This window comes from Carcharhinus amblyrhynchos, chromosome 20, assembly GCF_965287045.1.
Source record: "Carcharhinus amblyrhynchos chromosome 20, sCarAmb.v2.hapA, whole genome shotgun sequence".
In the NCBI taxonomy this organism is placed as follows: Eukaryota; Metazoa; Chordata; class Chondrichthyes; order Carcharhiniformes; family Carcharhinidae; genus Carcharhinus; species Carcharhinus amblyrhynchos.
In genome coordinates this window covers 47,068,106-47,089,522 of record NC_137343.1, presented here as the reverse complement: position 1 = coordinate 47,089,522, position 21,417 = coordinate 47,068,106, and the positions used below count along the sequence as shown (strand labels likewise).

The 21,417-nt window shown below is 41.8% G+C and overlaps 2 protein-coding genes across 2 annotated transcripts in view; one reads left to right on the top strand and one right to left on the bottom strand.

Moving 5' to 3' along the window:
- Positions 1 to 21,417, bottom strand: part of rsph14 (radial spoke head 14 homolog) — a 625,753-nt gene that overhangs the window by 374,236 nt on the left and 230,100 nt on the right. The gene's annotated exons all lie outside the window — the stretch shown is intronic.
- gnaz (guanine nucleotide binding protein (G protein), alpha z polypeptide) overlaps positions 1 to 21,417 on the top strand; it is a 254,488-nt gene that overhangs the window by 105,080 nt on the left and 127,991 nt on the right. The gene's annotated exons all lie outside the window — the stretch shown is intronic.

The following is a 21,417-nucleotide window of genomic DNA, read 5'->3' as shown; positions in this document are numbered from 1 at the left end:
AGACTGGGCCTGTACTCGTTAGAGTTTAGAAGGCTGAGGGGGGAACCTAATAGAGGCTTACAAGATAACGAAGGGGCTAGATAGGGTAGAGGTAGAGAGATTCTTTCCACTTAGAAAGGAAAACAGAACTAGAGGGCACAGCCTCAAAATAAGTGGGGGGAGGGGGCAGTTTAGAACAGAGTTGAGGAGGAACTTCTTCACTCAAAGGGTGGTGAATCTCTGCCCATTGAAGCGGTGGAGGCTAGCTCGTTGAATATGTTTAAGTCACGGGTAGATAGATCTCTGATAGACAAGGGAATTAAGGGTTATGGGGAGAAAGCAGGAAAGTGGAACTGATCCACTTCAGATCAGCCATGATCTTATTGAATGGCAGGGCAGGCTTGAAGGGCTAGATGGCCTACTCCTGCTCCTATTTCTTATGTTTCTTATGTTCTTATCTTAGTTCTTTTTTTTGAGGAAATGAAGAATGTGGAAAAAGATAGAACAGGTTCTTCTGAAAACTGGGATGCATGTGTTTCATTTGAAGTTTATTCTAAGGTGACAAGTCATATGCTAAGGTGTCAAAAGAAAATAACAAAGGCTGCTGCAACATGCTGTAAGTTGAGTATCTTCAGTCAGCAGTAACCTGTGCATTGAACTGCAAACCAATTACGGCTGAATTTTCCCAGCCCTGTGAAAGGTTTGCAGGGAAGGCAACTAGTAAAATAGGAGGGGAGCCACAGTGGAAGTTTCCCAGCATGGTTTGGGGATTGGATCAGCTACCCTCTCCATAGAGCCGGATAGCCAGTTACACCTGTTAAGACCAGAATTTGGCATGATTTTATGGTCTCATCAGCATTTTGCAGAGCCGCATCCTCACTTCCCGCCTGCTGTGAGCATTAGGCACCAGCTCCATGGAGGTGGCATCTCAACAGAAGGTTTTGTGGGGTATGAGGGGGATCATCAGAGTTGGAGACTCCATGCTTCATTGACATTGCTGTGAGCATTATAGGCCGCAATGGTGGCCATACCCAATTCATCAGAAGGATTTCCTCACCAGCACTATGGACCTGCTGTCCTAGATTTTACTTTTTCACTACTCTGGAGTCCAGTAAGAGCACCTTTTAAGGTTCCAGTGCTGTTGGTGCTCTGCTTCGACCTTCAGCATCAAGAGTCCATCCTAAAAATGTTGTGCTGGACCTGCTGCCTATAGGTGTGAGCTTGGAATCCCCATTTTGTGCTTACATTAGAGTCCTGAAACCTACTGCAAAATCCAGACCAATTGTTTCAAAGTAAATTTTACCCTCATCATTTTAAAGGCTGAGTGATTTCATGACAGGTGAATATTAATTGCTTTATATTAATCAATACTTCTTTCAGAGAACATAGAACATTACAGCGCAGTACAGGCCCTTCGGCCCTTGATGTTGCACCAACCAGTGGAACCAATCTAATGACCCTCTAACCTAAGTTATTCCAATGTTATCTATATGCCTATCCACTGACCATTTGAACACCCTTAAAGTTGGCGAGTCCACAACTGCTGCAGGCAGGGCATTCCACACCCTTTCATTTTATTCTTCTTTGGAAATGCTGATTTATCAGCACGTGTAAGTCTATTGTACTATGCATTTTGTCCAGGAGGCATTTCTTAACTTTGGGTGATCTTCAAGGCAAGCAAGAATGGGTGATAAATTCCAAACTCAACAACACCCACATCCCAAAAATAAAAATATTTATTGCTAGCATCCTCTGGTAAAACTAGGAAATATTACATCCAAGAATTAGCATTTCAATTTAGAATCATTTTGGTGACTCTTTGGATGAATGGTGCTGCTACTAGGAAATAGAATAGTATTATTCAGCATCCCTTTTCCTTCATTGCGGCTCGGAAAAGTAATTCCCTACTGCACCAGAGTGAACTTTTTTATTTCACAAACAAGCAATATTTAAGGTCTCTCTGAATACCAGTGCCAAATTGTGCTGAAATTTGTGCAATTTTTGTCCAAGGCCGTGCTTACAAGGAACTTCTATTGATTCAAGCCATACAGGAATTTTGTAACGTTCAATGACTCCTCCTGCTAGTATGTTTGGATTTCACCCAGGTCATGGAGCTGAAAGTACAGCTTGTTCACTTGGTATGCATCTACCCAAACCCTTGTGATGTCTCTTACCTTGATTAAAAATAAATTCAACAATAAAATTAAGCATTGCAAGAGCAGTTCTGAGAGTAACTTACTGCGCATGAACATGTGTTGTTAACCTGACCACATAGCCATGGATCACACAGACCAAAATCCAACTGAAGGGCAGTTGTGTGATTGGGATGAGGCTGGGGGTTGATTAAGAAGGTGGTGAAGCATGTGAGAATGGGCCAGATTCTCAACCTCACTTACAACCGGGATTCTTCCATCCTGCTGCAGGAAACGAAGATTTGGCTGAGTGCCAAATTCTGCGCTTGCTGGCAGTGGCAGCAGGATGTGTACGGCTGGAGAATTCCGGCCATTAATATTACAAAAGAACGAAAGATGGGAATAATGATGGTGACGAAATAAACAAGCAAATGGAATAGAGAATAAAGAAGGTGCAGAGAAGATCAGGAAAGGAGAACAGTTTTACTTGTTTTCACAGTCATGCGTCACAATGATAAATGTGGAAAAAGTTGAAATTTTCAATCTCTAAAGCAATCCATAATTTTCTATTCTAAGTACTGTCACCAGACAACAGTAGCGGAAGCCTAGACAAATTACTCTCACCCTGGCTGGTAACAGCAATTCATTCAATGCATTTCAGTGAAACGAAAACTGAATGAAATTATATATGTCTTTTTTGCAAATCAAAAGATGGTTTGAAATAAAAAAAAGTTGTTACCAACAGTTCCTTGTTTAGAATTGTCTTAAGATATATTTTTAGATACAACTGTGCTGGTCCCTCTTAAAGGTGGTCTGAGCATCTGATATTTATATATATTGCCCTGTATCAGACTTTAAATAGGGTGATCCACTAATGACAAGGTGACTGACTCCCTTGTGATCTGAACTGGATATTGTGTCACTGCACAAGCACGAACATTTGCTGCTCCTTTATTTCGAAAGGTGAACTGAAACAGGAAGTATTTCATTTGTATACTCCTTTTCAGGACTGTTGGACATCACAAAGTGCTTTGCAGCCAATGAAACACATTTTTGTTTCATTCGTGGGACATGGGCATCGCTGGCTGACTAGTATTTATTGCCCATCCCTAGTTGTGAAGTGTGGTTGCTGCTGTAATGTAGAAAACTTGCAGGAAAGAGACCAGAAAGTGAAGATACAGTCAGAATGATCACCGCTTAGTTCAATCTCATTAAGGAAATGAGGAGTCACACACCCTGTTCCTTTAGTGCACTGACTTAACATAACTGTTCTTTCAAGACAATGGGCGCAATGTTCTGCTTTTTGCACAGAGTGCTGGATGAGGCAAGAAACTCAGCTGCTACACAGCCTGCGTTTCTTGCCAGATAATCCAACACTTGGTGCAAAGAAGTCTGCAGCCATAGCCCACACCATTTTGCTGGCAGGACAAGAAAATGTTGGCAAAGCCAAGAATTCCTTGTTCCAAAAGGGGCACCTCGATCTCCAATTTAAAAAAAGTGAACCATCTCCTCTGCACTTACACAGAACCGCCCCCCACTCCCACCCCCCACACACACACTCAAAGGCAACCCCTGCCACCAGAAGCAGCAGGGAAATCCCCTCCCTCACTCATGGACATGGGAAAACACCCCATAGAGAACCCCCTCTTGTCCATGCAGGGGGCCTGAAGGAACCACCCCCTAGGAGCAGTGCCAGGATACCACACCAAGAGGCAGTACATGGGTCCACTTGTCAAGGTGTCAGGGGGCAGTTCCCATGATGGAAATGGCAGGACAATGCCGGGGGTAATGCCAGGGTATATCACTGCATCTACTTGAAATTCTAGTTTTGAGTTCCAGGCTCAGCTTTGTACCATTGTTCCGTGAGATACACCCTAAGGGCCAATGTGACCCTCTAGCACCCTGCACACACAGCCAATGAGAAAGGACATGCACTCACTTCCTCCCCAAAATGATTTCCCAGCAGCAGAATCTGTCACAAGAACAGTCACTACTCCTCCTTCCTTGGGTTAAGCTTAAAGATGAAAATAAATGGGAGCAATCCTGGCTAATGAAGTAATCGGATGCCATTGCATAATTTGTCAATTCCACAAACCAGTCCATTTGGGTTTAATACACTACCTGCCTAGTCTTCTTGCTCTGTCTCGTGGTCCCCATTACCTTCCTGCTTTTTGAGTCTTAGCCTGCAGCATGAACACCTCTCTATACATGCTATCCATGATATACTCTGCCTCGTGGTTCTCCACAATGTCCCCAGCCACTGCTCCAGCTTCAAAACCCAGGTTTCCAAGAGCTGCAGCTGGAGACATACTGTACACATACTGGTCCTGGGCACTGTCAATGTTCCCAGCTTCCCACACGGAGCAAGAGGAGCACAGCATGGCTTGGAGCTCTCCTACCATGACTTACCCCTTTAAATTCAACCTTTTGGAAGATACTCAAAATCAAATGATGCCAGTTATTCTACGGCCCTTCTTCCCTGCTCCTCGTTACTACAGAACATAACCCTTAAAAACTAATATACGTGGAATTGCCCAAAGTATATAGCACTAAAAACAGTTATTCATCTCCAAACAGATCCACTTGATCCTCCTTCTGTCCTTCCTTATCTAACTCTATCACTAAACCCCTCTATTCCTTAGTATTCATGTCTAAACCACTCTTAAATGCATTATTCATCTTTTCTTAACCGCTCCCTGTGGCAGCAATTTCCACATTCTTGCTGTTCCCCGGGTTAAGAAGTTTCTTTTGAATTTCCTATTTGATGTCTTAGTGACTATCTTTTACTTGCGGGCTCTAGATTTGATCTTCCACACAAGTAGAAACTTGTCTCTCAAAACCTTTCAGAATTTTGAAGACCTCTCTTAGGTCACCTCTCACCCTTTTAAGGCGAAAGAGACCAGCCTACTCACCCTTTCCTGATGACACAGTCAATACCTGCAGCCCACTCCCTTTGTTTTGAAACACAAAGCTTAATCACAAAATAACTTTCGTGGAAAGTAGGATGATTTTAAAAAAAAATCCTGAAACATGACAGTGATCACTGTATACATTTATCTGGTGACCTGTCTCGAGCCAACAAGAGATTGCAAACATTTACTTGTGTTCATAGAGAAGACTGGAGAAAGAATCAAACTCAATTCCAGTTGCAGTACTAAAGCAGTGATCAGATTAAACAGAACTGGGTGAAATTGCTCTACTGTGTACTCAGGTATGTTTCTGTGAAAGCGATCAATATGTGGCAGGAATCATTGAATCCATATGTGGAATTAAAAATTACAAGGTCTGGACCTGGAAAAAAATACCAAAAAAAATCAACCAACTTGTGGAAAGTCATGTAATTATGGTACTGACATAACCTCTAGTGGTAGAAACCTGATATTGTAAGACAATAGAACAGCACTGATTGGACTTGAATATTATAAGAATCTTAACATTCTGGCCCAGATCATGCCCCAAAATGATGTTCAGTTACCTATTTTTGCATTCAGAACTCTAAAATAATAATCATTTGAAGCACAAGCAGATTTGACTGTATTTCTTTCTGAGGTTAGTCAGTCAGTTCCTTTTGACTAGATCGCTATGTAAGGGTTTTAATCATTGAGCTAGTCTAAATCCAGTCCTTGTGAGATTTAATTCCAAGATGTCCAGAATAATGGCACCTGATAACTTACTTTCCTGAAGACAAAAGGAATATAACAATTTTCTGACAATGGAATGGTATTGTTAGAAGCAATAAATAAGCAACGGTAAATTAATAGGTGTCCATAAGATATTGGAGGTTGGAGATTGGAGAGTGGCAAATGTTGTGCCTTTGTTTAAAAAGGGATGTAGGGAAAAGCCTGGGAACTACAAGCCAGTGAACCTCACACCTGTGGTGGGTAAATTGTTGGAAGGTATTTTGAGAGACAGGATCTACAGGCATTTAGAGATGCAAGGACTGATTAGGGACAGTCAGAATGGCTTTGTGAGTGGAAAATCATGTCTCACAAGTTTGATTAAGATTTTTGAAGGGATAACCAAGAAGGTAGATGAGGGTAGTGCAGTTGATGTTGTCTACGTGGATTTTAGCAAGGCTTTGACAAGGTACCGCATGGTAGGTTGTTGCATAAAGTTAAATGTCATGGGATCCAGGGTGAGGTATTGAAGTGGATACAAAATTGGCTTCTTAACAGAAGCCAGAGAGTGGTTGTAGAGAGTGGCATACCTCAGGGATCAATGCTGCGCCCACTATTATTTGTCATTTATTTTAATGATTTGGACGAGAATATAGGGGGCATGGTTAGTAAATTTGCAGATGACACTAAGATTAGTGGCATGGTGGACAGTGAGGAAAATTATCTCCAATTGCAGCAGGATCTTGATCAATTTCGCCAGTGGGCTGACGAATGGCAGATGGAGTTTAATTCAAACAAATGTGAGGTAATGCATTTTGGTAGATTGAACCAGGGCAGGACTTACTCAGTTAATGGTAGGGTGTTGGGGAGAGTTACAAAACAAAGATCTGGGGGTGCATGTTCATAGCTCCTTGAAAGTGAAATCACAGGTGGAGAATGGTGAAGAAGGCATTCGGCATGCTTGGTTTCATCGGTCAGAACATTGATTACAGAAGTTGGGACATCTTGTTGAAGTTGTACAAGACATTGGTAAGGCCACACTTGGAATATTGTGTGCCATTCTGGTCACCCCATTATAGAAAGGATGTAATTAAACTAGAAAGAGTGCAGAAAAGATTTACTAGGAATGCTACCGGTACTTGATGGATTGAGTTATAAGAAGAGGCTGAATAGACTGGGACTTTTTCCTCTGGAGCGTAGGAGGCTGAGGGGTGACTTTACAGAGGCTATAAAATAATGAGGGGCGTAGACAAGGTAGATAGTCAATATCTTCTCCCAAAGGTAGGGGAGTCTAAAATTAGAGGTTTAAGGTGAGAGGGGAGAGATACGAAAGTGTCTAGAGGGGCAGTTTTTTCACACAAAGGCTGGTGAGTATCTGGAACAAGTTGCCAGAGGTAGTAGTAGAGGCGGGTACAATTTTATCTTTTAAAAAGCATTTAAATAGTTACATGGGTACGATTGGTACAGAGAGATATGAGCCAAATGCAGGCAATTGGGGTTAGTGTAGGGATTTTAAAAAAAAGGCGCATGGACAAGTTGGGCCGAAGGGCCTGTTTCCATGCTGTAAACCTTTAAGACTCTATGACTCTAAGACCATAAGACATAGGAGCAGAATTAGGCCACTCGGTCCACTGAGTCTTCTCAGCCATTCAATCATGGTTGATATTTTTCTCATCCCCATTCTCCTGCCTTTTTCCCCATAACTCCTGATCCCCTTATTAATCAAGAACCTATCTGTCTCTGTCTTAAAAGAAACTCAATGACCTGGCCTCCACAACCTTCTGTGGCAAAGAGTTCCACAGTTTCACCACTCTCTGGCTGAAGAAATTCCTTCTCATCTGTCTTTTAAAGGATTGTCCCTTTAGCCTGAGGTTGTGCCTTCTGGTTCTAGTTTTTCCTATTAGTGGAAACATCCTCTCCACATCCACTCTATCCAGGCCATGCAGTATTCTGTAAGTTTCAATAAGATCCTCCCTCATCCTTCTAAACTCCAATATGTACAGACCTAGAGTCCTCAACTATTCCTCATATGACAAGCTCTTCATTCCAGGGATTATTCTTGTGAACCTCCTCTGGACCCTTTCCAAGGCCGGTACATCCTTCCTTACATACGGGGCCCAAAACTGCTCACAATACTCCAAATGGGGTCTGATCAGAGCCTTTACAGCCCCAGAAGTACATCTCTGCTCTTGTAAACTAGTCCTCTTGACACGAATGCTAACGTTGCATTTGCCTTCCAAACTGCCAACTGAACCTGCACGTTAACCTTAAGAGAATCTTGAACAAGGACTCTCAAGTCCCTTTGTGTTTCTGGTTTCCTAAGCATTTTCCCATTTAGAAAACAGTCTATGCCTCCATTCCTCCTTCCAAAGTGCATAACCTCACTGTTTTCCACATTGTATTCCGTCTGCCACTTCTTTGCCCACTCTCCTAACCTGTCCAAGTCCTTCTGTGCCACCCCCTCACCCCCCCCCCCTTCCTCAATACTATATGATTCTCTACATACCTTTGTTTCATCTGCAAACTTAGCAACACTATCTTCAGTTCCTTCTTCTAAATCATTAAAGCATATTGTGAAAAGTTGTAGTCCTGGCACCAACCCCCAAGGCACACCATTAGTCACCAGCTGCCATCCTGAAAAAGATCCCTTCATCCCCACTCTCTGACTTCTGCCAGTCAGCCAATCCTCTATCTATGCCAGGATCTCACCCTTAACACCATATTATCAGTTTAATGTATGTTCTAATTTTGTGTTAAGGAATAGTACCAGAATTTGAACTTGGCTGGAAACCTAATTGATAAGGCTCATTAAAAAAATGAAATCAACATATAAAACAATATTAATCAGAGCAGTATTTTCATAACTAAGTGAGGGCTAAGCTCCATGTTCTGTCAAAGGTTACAATGGAAAAGGTTTGGTCCAACTCTGGAGACAAAGAGAGGGAATTTACAGCCTCCTCGGACATCAATGGAGATTTCCGTTGTCGGACCCTCACTGGGTGAGGTGGTATAATTCTGAACAGAGGGTCAAAACCACCATAAATGATTAATAATTTCAGCTCATAAGCATCAAGATCTCATATTCAACCAGATATTAGAGTCCTGGTTTTTTACCACATATACAACATTTAAGGAGTTTTAATGATTACTGTTGCTTCCAAAATGGTGTCCCCAGTGCATGCACATATGTCCAGTTTGATTCCAGCACTGCCACTTTAAAGTTCAATGCTCTCTGACACCATCACCTAAACATACATAGCTAGCCACATATTCGGGAGCAGGAAGAATGCCCCATCTCTCTCCACTCCTCAGCCTATTTAAAGGGATCATCAACTAATTTCAGGTTAGTTGCTAATTGATTTGCGCTAGTTCTTGACGTGATCGTAGAAGTGTATGGGCTTTTCAGCGTTGTTCGAAGTTGCTTATGTTGACTGCGAGTAGTTGGATTTCACCCTGATTTCAAGTATTCTGAAGAAAACTATACCCCCAGACACGGGTGCAGTACTGTCTATTCCCCAACAGCATGACAGGGAGAAAGAGCAAAGGTGACACAGAGCAGGACAAACTAATGGAAGTGGAAGATGATGAAGGGAAAAGGATTCTCAGTGGGAGGCCATATCTGCTGAGGATGTTCAAGAAGAAAAACTCTCTTAACTGAACTTCAATAAAGAACAGTACGTGAAATCGGCACATTACTAAGAATGTCTTCACTAAATTCTGCCACCTGCTGCAGCCACAGCTGCAATCTCAGAGCAGAATGAAAATAGCACTGCCAGTGGCTGTGTAGGTGATTGTGATTAATTTTTTGTACATCTGCATCTTTGCAGACTAGAGCAGATGATGTTAACAGTATCTCCCACTTTGCCAACAACTACTGCACAAGGAAGATTACTGAGGTTCTGTATTCCATGAGACCTGAAAGAATTTCATTCTCTCCTACCAGAGAAAAGCAGGTGAAGCGAGTCTTTGATTTTGTAAGGATGGTAGGCTTTCTTGTGATGCAGGGTGCCTACATGCCTTAAACATTTAAATTAGCAAGCAGTATGAAAACTGCCTGTTCACATTGGAAGCAATGGATAACAGGTTAATCGCACTTCACAATCACCATTTCCATTTCTGGGGATTATTAAGCCTTCAGAATTTATACATTATTAAATTTAATGGGGGGAAAAACTGGGTATTATAAAAAAAAGTTTGTTCATTTATGTCCTGAGATTAATTAAGTGAAGTATCTATTTCCTGGGACTTTCAGTTTTTGGCTGTTAACAATCCAGCAGATTTTTGTAAATTCAGATTGCTAAATTTCTAAGGTTTGTTTTCCAATTCCAGCTCTATTGTTTTCAAATAATGCGGTATGAATATAATAGGCTTTACCCACAATAGGCTTTCAACAATACAGCTTAAAAGGGCAATTGTTTTATTGTGTATCATTGCATCAAAATACTCATTGCTGCTGCCATTTGGAGTAGGACCTAAAATCATTTTATGATGAAAATGAGCATCAAATGGAATTGATCTGAAAATGGGACAAAACTAAATTATTTAAAAGGCTCATCATTGTCTCAATTCAGTCTTGAAGAGAGCCATCCTATTAAAAATTACTGTGTATATTTTGCAGTGTAATCTGGTCAGGTCACTTTGTATTCATGGTCACAATAATCCATTTTTAGATGCTCAGTTCCACAATAATCCATTTTTAGATGCCAAAAAGGTAATGAGGGAAGGTGACCATCGGATTTCTACTGGCCTGGACGCACTCCAGAATCCGAGTGGGCGAGGGACCGACAACAGAAATATCTGTTCACCTTGGGCGGGAATTGCCAGTCTCACTCGAGCGAGGCCATAAAATCCTGCCCGCGCGCATCATGATAATTCTGAAGCTTCCCTGAGGGAAGCACATAGCACACTGTAGTTTGTAAAACACACGCAAATCAGGCAAGAGAGTCCAATTTGAACCTTGTGACTTAATTTCTTCTGGTAATTCCAGCTGAATGCCATTTTGAGGGGAACTGCAGCCAGAAAGTCCCACAGTTGGTGACCATTTCTGCTGGGACAGAGATTTTAGCCCCGCAGTCAGGCTGGCTTATAAGCTCCAGTTTGGTTTTGGAACCATGCCAGAGAGCATGCCTGCACTTGGACGATAATAATGACCTGAAATTCCAAATCCAGGAGGTTCAGATCAGTTCAGGTCTGCTGCTGTTCATATCAACTACCCTGTGTGCTTTGTTCCCCAGTCCAGACAGAGATGAATATCAAGACAACTGTTTCCCCCAACTGTGAGTCAACTGTTCCCCCATCAATGGCAAGCATTCCATCTATGAATCATCTATTCCTTCCCTGATTTAATAATGATACATGACTTTGATGCTGTTTTCTGGCAGCTACTCTACTGAATCAGATAAGTCAGAACTTAATGGCACATTATTGGATTCGGTCTTTCTTTATTGGAAAATAAATTTTGGGAGTGAATTTTCATGCCATTATCACCATACTTCCACTGTATAAACTCACTCAATTTTGTGACAGGAAAATTGGGTAGAAATCATTTCTTATGTTTTTTTCCAAATGTCCTTATATAACCTCTGCTCCATGGCTAATGACCCCAGGAAGGACAATCCAACAGCATTAAGAGAGGTGCTGCAAAGAGATGTATGATCATGAGGATTGTTGTGTTATAAAGAGATGCTTTCTCTGCCTAGACAGTTTTCGGAGGGCTCTGCAGATCTTGTAGCATTATAGTTAAGTAGCCTTTAATGCTTCCGTTGCGATATGTCCTCAGAAAGGTTCACATATGACCTATGTTGCTTACTGAAAATATAAAAAGGACCTGGACTTTGAATGCTGGCAAGAATACCTCGGTTTTGCTAGAGGAAGAGGCACATGGAAAAGTTTATCATGCTTATTACCTGATTCCCACAATGGGTTTCCATCAGACTGCACCTCATCACTGAATTCTTCTCTTTCCAAATAGTGTGCTTCTCCCAAACGGCTACACGTGCAATTTTTTCATATATTTTTCTGTTTTTAGGTTTACCACAGGACCTGTATTACGGAGGTGATTGGCTGCTGATGTTATACAGATGTTTATGAAATTGATGCGGGCCTCCTCTTATAGCAGTTCGTTTTTGGCAGACAGCTAATGTTGGCTAATCTCTGCAGTATATGTTTCAAGTGTTAACTCCAATGGTCTACTGGATTCAAAGGTAGAAGGCCTGGGATTTGCTGCCTTCCTTAGAAATGTCAGTGTCAATCGAAAGCCAGGTAACAGTGTACCCTGGCTGATGAATCTGTATCACCCCTGATCATGATCTAATTGATATCTGGCATTGGCCATTGAGTCTGAAATCGTAGCATAAATTGTGGCTGCCATGGTCTGAACAGAAGTCTAAAGAATGCTGTCTACTCCCTCATTTTCCCATCAGAACTGCAGTCCTGATTTGAGTTGATTTATTGTCACATGTATTCGTGAAGTGAAAAATATTGTCTGCTATACAGACAAAGCATAGGGAAGGAAAGAAAAGAATGCAGAATGTAGTGTTACAGTCATAGCTAGGGTGTAGAAAAAGACCAACTTAATGTGAGGGAGATCCATTCAAAAGTCTGATGGCAGCAGGGAAGAAGCTGTTCTTGAGTCGGTTGGTAGGTGTCCTCAGGCTTTTGTGTCTTTTTCCCAATGGAAGAAGTGGTTCTTAATTATGCTGGCTGCTCTTCTGTGGCAGCAGGAAATGTAGACAGTATCAATGGATGGGAGGCTGGCTTGAGTGAAAGACTGGGCTTCATTCATGACCCTTTGTAGTTTCTTGCAGTCTTGGACAGAGCAGGGGCCATACCAAGCTGTGATACAACCAGAAAGGATGGTTTTTATGGTGCATCAGTAAAAGTTGATAAGAGTCGTAACAGAAGTGCTAAATTTCCTTAGTCTTCTGAGAAAGTGGAGGCCATGGTGGGCTTTCTTAACAATAGTGTCAGCATGGAGGGACCAGGACAGGTTGTTGGTGATCTAGACACCTAAAAACTTGAAGCTCATGACCATTTCTACTTTGTCCCATTGATGTAGACAGGGGCATATCCTTCACTATGCTTCATGAAGTGATAACTCTCTCTCTTTAGTTTTGTTGACATTGAGGGAGAGATTATTATTGTCACACCAGTTCACCAGATTATCTGTCTCTTTCCTCGAATGTGTCCTGTCATTGTTTGAGATCCGACCCACTATGGTGGTGTCATCAGCAAAATTGAAAATTGGAGAGGAATTTGGCCACACAGTCATAGGCGCATAAGGAGTATAGTAAGAGGCTCAGGACACAGCTTGTGGGGTACCGGTGATGCGGATGATCATGGAGGAGGTGTTATTGCTATCCTTACTGATTGTAGTCTGTGGGTTAGGAAATTCAGGATCCAGTGGCAGAGGGAGGAACTGAGCACCAGGCCACGGAGTTTGGAGATGAATTTCACAGGAATAAATGGTGTTGAAAGCTGAGCTGTAGTCAATAAATTGGAGTTTGACATAGGTATCTTGGATATCTAGGTATCCCAGGGTTGAGTGAAGGGCCAGAGAGATGGCATCTGCTATGGACCTGTTGCGGCAGTATGCGAACTGTAGTGGATCCAGGCAATCTGGGAGGCTGGGATTGATTCGTGTCATGACTACCCTTTCAAAGCACTTCAAAATGATGGATGTCAGAGCCACTGGATGATAGTCATTAAGGCACGCTGCCTGGCCTTTGGTACCGGAATGATGGTCATCTTCTTGAAGCAGATAGTTATAAAGAGAGGTTGAAGATATCTGCGAATACCCCTGCCAGCTGGTCCACGTACGATCTGAGTGCTCATCCAGGTACCCCATCCAGGCCAGTCGCTTTCTGTGGGTTGACCTTCGAGAAGGCTGCTGTAATGTCTGCAATGGTGATCTCAGATACAGGCTTATCCAAGGCTCCCAGGTGGAGGGCTTTTCCATCCTATCCGGGTGTGCTCTGCTGTGGAGGGTGAGGTACCAGTTACTTGCTCCCTGATCATTTTTTAAGATTATAAAGCTGTCATAATCCCCACAGCCAAAATTGTATCCTCTCCCCACCAGCCTCCAACTGGCTCTGAGATGAGTGGGCAGGGAGGATTCATTCCAGATGCCTGTCTGCCCTGTTAGCAATTTCATGGTGGGGTGGGCAGGGCCTCAGAGAGGAAGCCTGCCCTTGCACCAATTAAGGTCCTTAAGTGGGCATTTAATGGCAGCTCATCTTTACCCATCTAGCCTCAATTTTTGGTGACCGTATGGCAGCTCATGTATACATAAATAAACATAGTTGCATCTCAAGTGGGAAGGAGGGTAGTGGATGGTGCCTCGATCAGAACCCCTCTGCTAACAGGGGCACCTTTCCCTTAAGGTCAAGTGACCTTTGATCTCCCTCCTGGCAGCCTATCCAGTATCAGGGACCCTAGCTCCCTGATACTGATGCCTGGCTCAGGTCACTTTCTGTGTGGCGTTTGCTCATTCTCCCCATATCTGCATGGGTTTCCTCCAGGTGCTCCCACATTCTGAAAGACTGCTAGTTGGTTACATTGACCGAACCAATGTGGCGACTAGGAGAATTTCACAGTAACTTCATTGCAGTGTTAACGTAAGCCTTACTTGTGACTAATAAATAATTGTTTTAAAACTTTCGAGATTCCAATCGTCTCTCTCACCAATTTCCAGGTGTTCCCTACACTCCCTGTCGTGAGATCGCTGCCATTTGTCTGTCCCCTGGTTCCCAGGGCTTAATTCCAGGCAGCTCTCTGCTGTGCCTCTTCTTGCTTGAAGGACTGGAGAGCTGCTGACCAATAGAGTACTCCCAAGTGAGGGATCTGCCAATCAATGCACATTAGGGCATAATATGGCATTGGGGCTGCTGGAGTAGGTGGGTATGTGTTCCCCGCTGTTTCTGCAGTGCATCTTGTAAATGGTACACATTGCTGCCACTGTGTGTCAGTGGTGGTGGGGGGTAATTAGCAAACACTCCAGATAGATTATACACATTTCACAGGGAATGTAGGCTAATCAGTACTCCCATGGTACACAAATGAGGAAACATAACTTTCCACACCACTGCCTGTATAAAAGCATGTGGAATTGCAGCAATTTGTGCTGTACACAGTACGCAGACAATCTTATAGAACAGTTCCTCCTGTAATCTGTACTTTAAACAGAAGTAGATTAATGTGCATAAAATTGCACACTGGTGCACGAAATGCTTGCCTTGGCCTTTTGGCTAAGATCAAGTGTAGTATCAACATGCTGTGCTTGGTTGAAGTCATTAGGTTACGTTTTAGCTTCATTTGAAGCAATTTTTAAAAGTGGCATCTCGGCCTTTTGGCTAAGATGCAAATGAGATCAAGCCTTGGAGGAGGAGCTATGCTGACTCCAATCAGCTTGGATCATAAAGATCAAGCCCAAGACAGGTGGTGAGAGCCCTGTCTTGTCAGCTTGGATTGGGAATGTCTCAACTTGTTGAGACTCTGAATTGGACTTGATTGGATTGAATTGGAATAGAAACAAAAAAAAAACTTTAAAAAATGCTATTTCTGTGTAATTTTATAGCTGATGAAACCCACCCACTTGAGGTAAGCACATTTGAATATAGCAACTTCAGAAATCTACTGACTTTCAGCTACTTTTATTCTACTTATTCAGAACAAACCGATGATTCTACCTGACCTCTGGAGGTAACTGAGTTCCTTGTGACATTTTTCATTTCACATATTAACAGTTTAAACTTCAATTCCATGGGCACAATTCTAAACAACTCAAATTACTTCCTAAAGTATTAGGCATTGTTTTCCTGGGGAAAAACATTATATGTTGTTTAATTATTGAATTATACATAGTCAAAAGGATTGACTTTCATACAGTTAGCACTGCAAATTTTGCATCTGAATAATTAATAAAAAGTGTCTGAATTTACAAGTTTTGAAATTATTTTTACTTAGGGTGAAACAAAACACATACTCCATCTTCTGTTCCCAGGAGATATTGCAAATGAATGTCCCTAGTAGAACAGATAGATGGATTGTACATACATGTGTTAGAGTACAAGAGCAGAAATTCTGAAGTATGATATGAAAGCTGACTAGACCCCAACAGTTTTGTTTATTCTGACATTACTGTGGGGGAAAAGGTGTTACACTCCAGATGACACACTAGGAAGCTTTTATCAAAACAAACTTTAGTTAACAGTACGGTTTAACTATAACTAATGAATTAGCTTAACTTTTAACCAACTGAACAATACTTAAGCATGCCATGATACAGTTCTTAAATGTTAACCTATCTCTCTTCAAATTAGTTAGCAAATACCTAGGTTTACATGTTTGATAACAATCATAGAGCATTTGAACATCTCTGGAGAGACAGACAGACACCTGTTTTCTAATAGCCCCAAACAGCAGCCTCCAGAGAGAGAGAGAGAGAGAAACAGAAAGACACCTCTTGTTTTTTTCAGAAACCGGACTTTTTTAAAATCGAAGAGAACTTTGTGTTTTCCCTGCAAGCTTAGCTCCACCAGTTCATATGACTCTGTCTCTGTCAATCAACCTAATGAAACTCCTGCTCTGAAACCCCAGAGGAAAAACCAAATTAAACAAAAATGCATTAACTCGGATTAAAACTAACACATCCCTAGATAAAATCAATCATTAGCCTGTATTGTGAGCTGCCGAATGCAGACAAATTGGCACCATGTAAAACAGAGTTGACTTTTAAACATATCCCTCTCAAGAAACAGGGTAGAAATACATTATCTTAATGACACAGTATCATCACAAGTTATAAAGATTTGTTTTCATGCTTCATTTTTCAAGTAATTGATAGTTGCTTTTGACAGCTTTATTAAATTGGAAATATATTTTTCAATGGATACACATATTTGTTTTTTCTGGGTTTCAATTTGAAATCCAAAAGAATGTGTGTCTGGGCAGCAATATTGTAACTCTGATACTATGCCTTATCAAAATACAATAAAATCCATTAATTTAAATGGTACATTCATATACTTGCTGGGTTAGCTACAGTATAAATTTTGATTCTTGCACCTATTTCATTTTCCCCGATAACGCTTCAATCACAAAAAGTTGCACAATAGGTTTGAAAGGTCAAACTAAAAGCAAACCAAGCGCTAAGAATTTATTGTGAGAAGGATGGAGTTGGATAGTACGAAGCTGTGCTAATCCCATGTCAAACCTTAGTTGCCTCATACAAAGTACCATTTGCAGGTTTGTCATCATATTATAAAAAGGGATATAAAGGAAATGGAGAGAATGCAGAGATTATTAATATCAGAAAAAATTGGCAGCCTTGAAAAAAGGCTCAGAACTGACCTAATAGAGATTTTAAAATTATGAAAGATTTTGATAAGAATAGGCACAGAGAAGGTTTCCATTATGGAAACAGCATTTGGATCAAAATCTTGGACCTCCCTTCCTAACAGTGCTCTGGGTTTACCTACCACCCATGGCTTGCAGAAGTTCAAGGTGACTCAGTACCACCTTCTCAAAGACAGTTAGGGATAGGCAACATATGCTGGCGTAGTGAGCAATGCGCACATTCTGTGATGGAAAATGAAAAAGCTAAAGCTATCAATGTCAGATAATCACCAAGAAATCCAACAGGAAATTCAAAAGAAACTTCTTCACCCAAAGTATATTAAAAATGTGGAACTCAGTACCATAAAAAGTGATTGTTGCAATTTTTTAAGGAGAAACTAGACCTGAATACAGAAGAGAAGTGAATAGATGGTTATGATGGTAGATTTAGGTGAGAGGAGACTTGAGTAGAACATAAACACCAGCACCAATTGGCTGGGCCGAATGGCCTGTTTCTGTGCTTTGTATCCTACATATTCGGATGCAATGATGGACCAGATTTGCCAACCTCAGCTGCAGCTGGGAATCTCCAGTCCTGCTGCCGTGAATGGAAATTTGGTTGGGCGCCAATTTCTCCATTCTCGCTGGCAACGGTGGCAGAGCGTGAACAGCTGGAGAATTCAGACAATAAATTTGAGTTGCAATGGTCTGAATTTACATGGTGTGGTTTTCGTATTATTGTTTTAGGAATTAAGGTTTTATAAATTAAAGTATTCCATGTGATATGAGCATCTGATGGTAAACTCCACCTCAACAAAAACAAACATGTCAATACTTTATTCATAAGCAGAATTCTCTGCCAGGCATATCACATGTTTCAGAAAATCAGACTTACTGCTAAATGTTATACCTCAAACTGATTTTAACATTGGACTTATTGAGGTAGTTAATCAGAAAGTATACCTAAGCACCACACAGAGATCTGAAGGGCTGGTTGAAGGAGAGGGAAACGGAAGGCAACAGCGCAACACAGCCACAGCTTCTGTCATATAGGAGGTCGCCAGAAAGCAAGGATTTATCTAGAGATCAGGAGGTTAAGAGGAAGTCAATTCTTCTGAACCAGAAACAATCTTACAGCAAATACTATTTTTATACTTTGTCGGAATTTTATAATTCTTAACACTACATTCCTGGTGTCTTTTCAAGGAATATTTTAATTCATATAATTAATATAATTCATTTAGGATACTTGGTTGCCAGTGGCTAAGCCAGCATTTATTGTCTATCCCTAATTGCCAATGAGAAGACAGTGGTAAGCTGGCTTCTTGAATGGCTGCAGTCCCTGAGGTATATAGGTGTACCCACAGTGCTATTAGAATTTTGAAAAAAAATGAAGGAATGGTGCTACGTTTCTAAATCAGGATGTTGAGTGACTTGAAGGGGAACCTCCAGGTGGGATGTTTCCATGTGTCTGATACCCTTGTCCTTCTAGATGACAGTGGTCTTGGATTGGGACATGCTGCCTAAAGAACCTTGGTGAATTCTTGAAATGCATATTGTAGATGATACAAACTGCAGGCACTGTTCATTGGTGGTGGAGAGTTTGAATGTTTGTGAAAGGGGTAGCAATCAGACAATGTTTTGTCCTGGATGATGTCAAGCTTCTTCAACGTTGTTGGAGCTGCACTCATCCAGGAAAGGGTAAGAGTATTCCATCATACCTCTGATTTGTGTCATGTAGATGGTGGACAGGGTTTGGGGAGATTCTTGTAAGTTACTGTTCTTGTAGCCACAATATTTATATAGCTAGACCAGTTTCAGCTCTGGTCAGTAGTAATCCCAGGATGTTGATAGTAGGGATCTAATGATAGTGACTCCATTTAAAGTCAAGGGTGATGGCTAGATGATAATCATCTGCCAGTTCTGTGGCGCAAAGTTTATTTGCTAATTGCTAGCCCAAGCCTAGATATTGTCCAGGTACATTTGGACATGAACTGCTTCAGTATTTGAGGAGTCACAAATGGTGCTGAACATTGTGCAGTCATCAGTGAACATCCCCACTTCTGATCTTACGATGGAGGGAATATCATTGATGAAGCAGCTGAAAGTGGTTGAGCCTAGGTCACTACCCTGAGGAACACCTGCAGTGATTTTCTGGAACTGAGATGTTTGACCTCCGGCTACAACAACCATCTTCCTTCGTACCAAGTATGACTCCATGCAGCAGCGAATTTTCCCCCCGATTTTCATCGACTCCAGTTTTGCTAGATTTCCTTGATGCCATAATCGGTCAAATACTGCCTTGATGGCAAAGGTAGTCACTCTCACCTCAGCTCTGGAGTTGAGCCTTTTTGTCCATGTTTGAGCGAAGTCTGTAATGAGGTCAGGAGCTGAGTGATTCTGCTGGAATCCAAACTGAGTGGCAGTGAGCAGGTTATTACTGAGTAAGTGCCTTCTGATAGCAATGTTGATGGCCCCTTCCATCACTTTACTGATGATTGAGAGTAGACTGATAGGCCGGTAATTGACTGCATTGGATTTGTCTTGCTTCTTGTGTACACAACGTACCTGGGCAATTTTCGACATTGCCGGGTGGATGCCAGTGTTGTAGCTCTTCTGAGTTAGCTTGGCTGGGGGCATGGCAAGTTCTGGAGCACCAATCTTCAGTACCATTGTTGGAATATTGTCAGTGTCCATAGTCTTTGCAGTATCTAATCCCTTTAACTATGTCTTGATACCATATTGAGTGAATTGAACTGGACCTGTGGTGTTCAACATGGAGTACTGATTCATTTGCTGAGGAGGTATGATATGTGGTAATCAGCAGGAGGTTTCCTTGCCCATGTTTGACCTGGTGCCATGAGACCTCATATGGTCTGGAGTCGATGCTGAGGACTCCAAAGCCAATTTCTTCGCGACTGTAAATTACTGTATACGTCTCTGCTGGGTCTGTACTTGTGGTGGTACAGGATCTACCCAGCAATGGTGATGTCAGGGAAATTGTCTGCAAGTATGATTCCATCAGAATGACTTCGTTAGGCTGTTGCTTGACTAGCCTGCAAAGCATCCCTCTCAATTTTGGCACAAGTCCCCAGATGTTAGTTCGGAGGACTTTGCAGGGTTGATAGGGTTGGGTTGGATGTTGTTTCCAGTGCCTAGATCAATACCGGGTGGTGCACCCAGTTTCATTTCTCTTTGCTCTCTTTTCTTCAATTGAGTGGCATTTCGGTGGGCATTTAATCGTCAGCTACACTGCTGTGGTGCAGGAGTCATATGTAGGCCAGACAGGCTAAGGATGGCAGGTTTCCTTTCCTACAAGACATTCATTAGCTGGGTGGCTTTTATAACAATCAACAATGGTTTCATGGTCATCATTAGACTTGTAATTTCGTTGTTTTATTGAACTTAAATTCCACAATCTGCCATGGTGGGATTCAAACCAGAGTCAGCAGAACATTACTTGGACTTTCTGGATGAGAAGTCAAGCAACAATACCACTATGCCATTACCTCCCCTTGGGAGCATAACAAATTTCTTCAAACACAAATTGATATCCTATTTCTATTGCAGAATTGTCAGCACCAGCAATGGTACCATGTGATATAACCCTGCTGCTGAATCTACTGCGGGACAAACTCTACAGCAGCATGGTGCAAAGTGGTTAGCACCATTGCCTTATAATACCAAAGTCCTGGGTCTTCCATTCCAGCCTTGGGTGACTGTGTGGAATTTGCATGTTCTGCCCCATGTCTGCTTGGATTTCCTCTGGGTGGACAAAGATATGCAGGTTAGCTGGATTGGCCATGGTAAACACGCGAGATTAGGGGGATAGGATGGAAAGGTAGGTCTGGGTGGGGTGTTCTTTTGGAGAGTCGGTGTAAACTCAATTCTGCACTCTAGGCATTCTATGAATAATGAAAAAAGCTAATACTCAAGATTAACAGTTCAGTATTCTTAAGAGTTGTGCTCGTGACTTAAAATGCTGATGCGTGCTCCAATTTCACAATGTATGGGTTAAGCAAAGGATCAGTATCAGAGGCGGATTGGTTATTGCTACCAAAATACAGTATATTTAGAAAAAAATCAAAGGAAAGCTGAGTGTCTCATCTCTATCGTCTTAACTGTATATAACTGTGGCCAGTCATTCTTATCTGCTTCAGCTCGATAAATACAAATTAGCTTTTGCTTCCTAAGGCAGGCAACATTGTGTGCATACAGAATCAAACTTTTTCATTAATGGTGTAGGTGTTTGGAACAAGAGCTGTAAATTTGCAGATGATATTAAGATCTGTGCAGCACTGCTTCAGGAATATTTGATGTGCTTATAATGCTTAACTTGGAAAAAGTGTAGCATT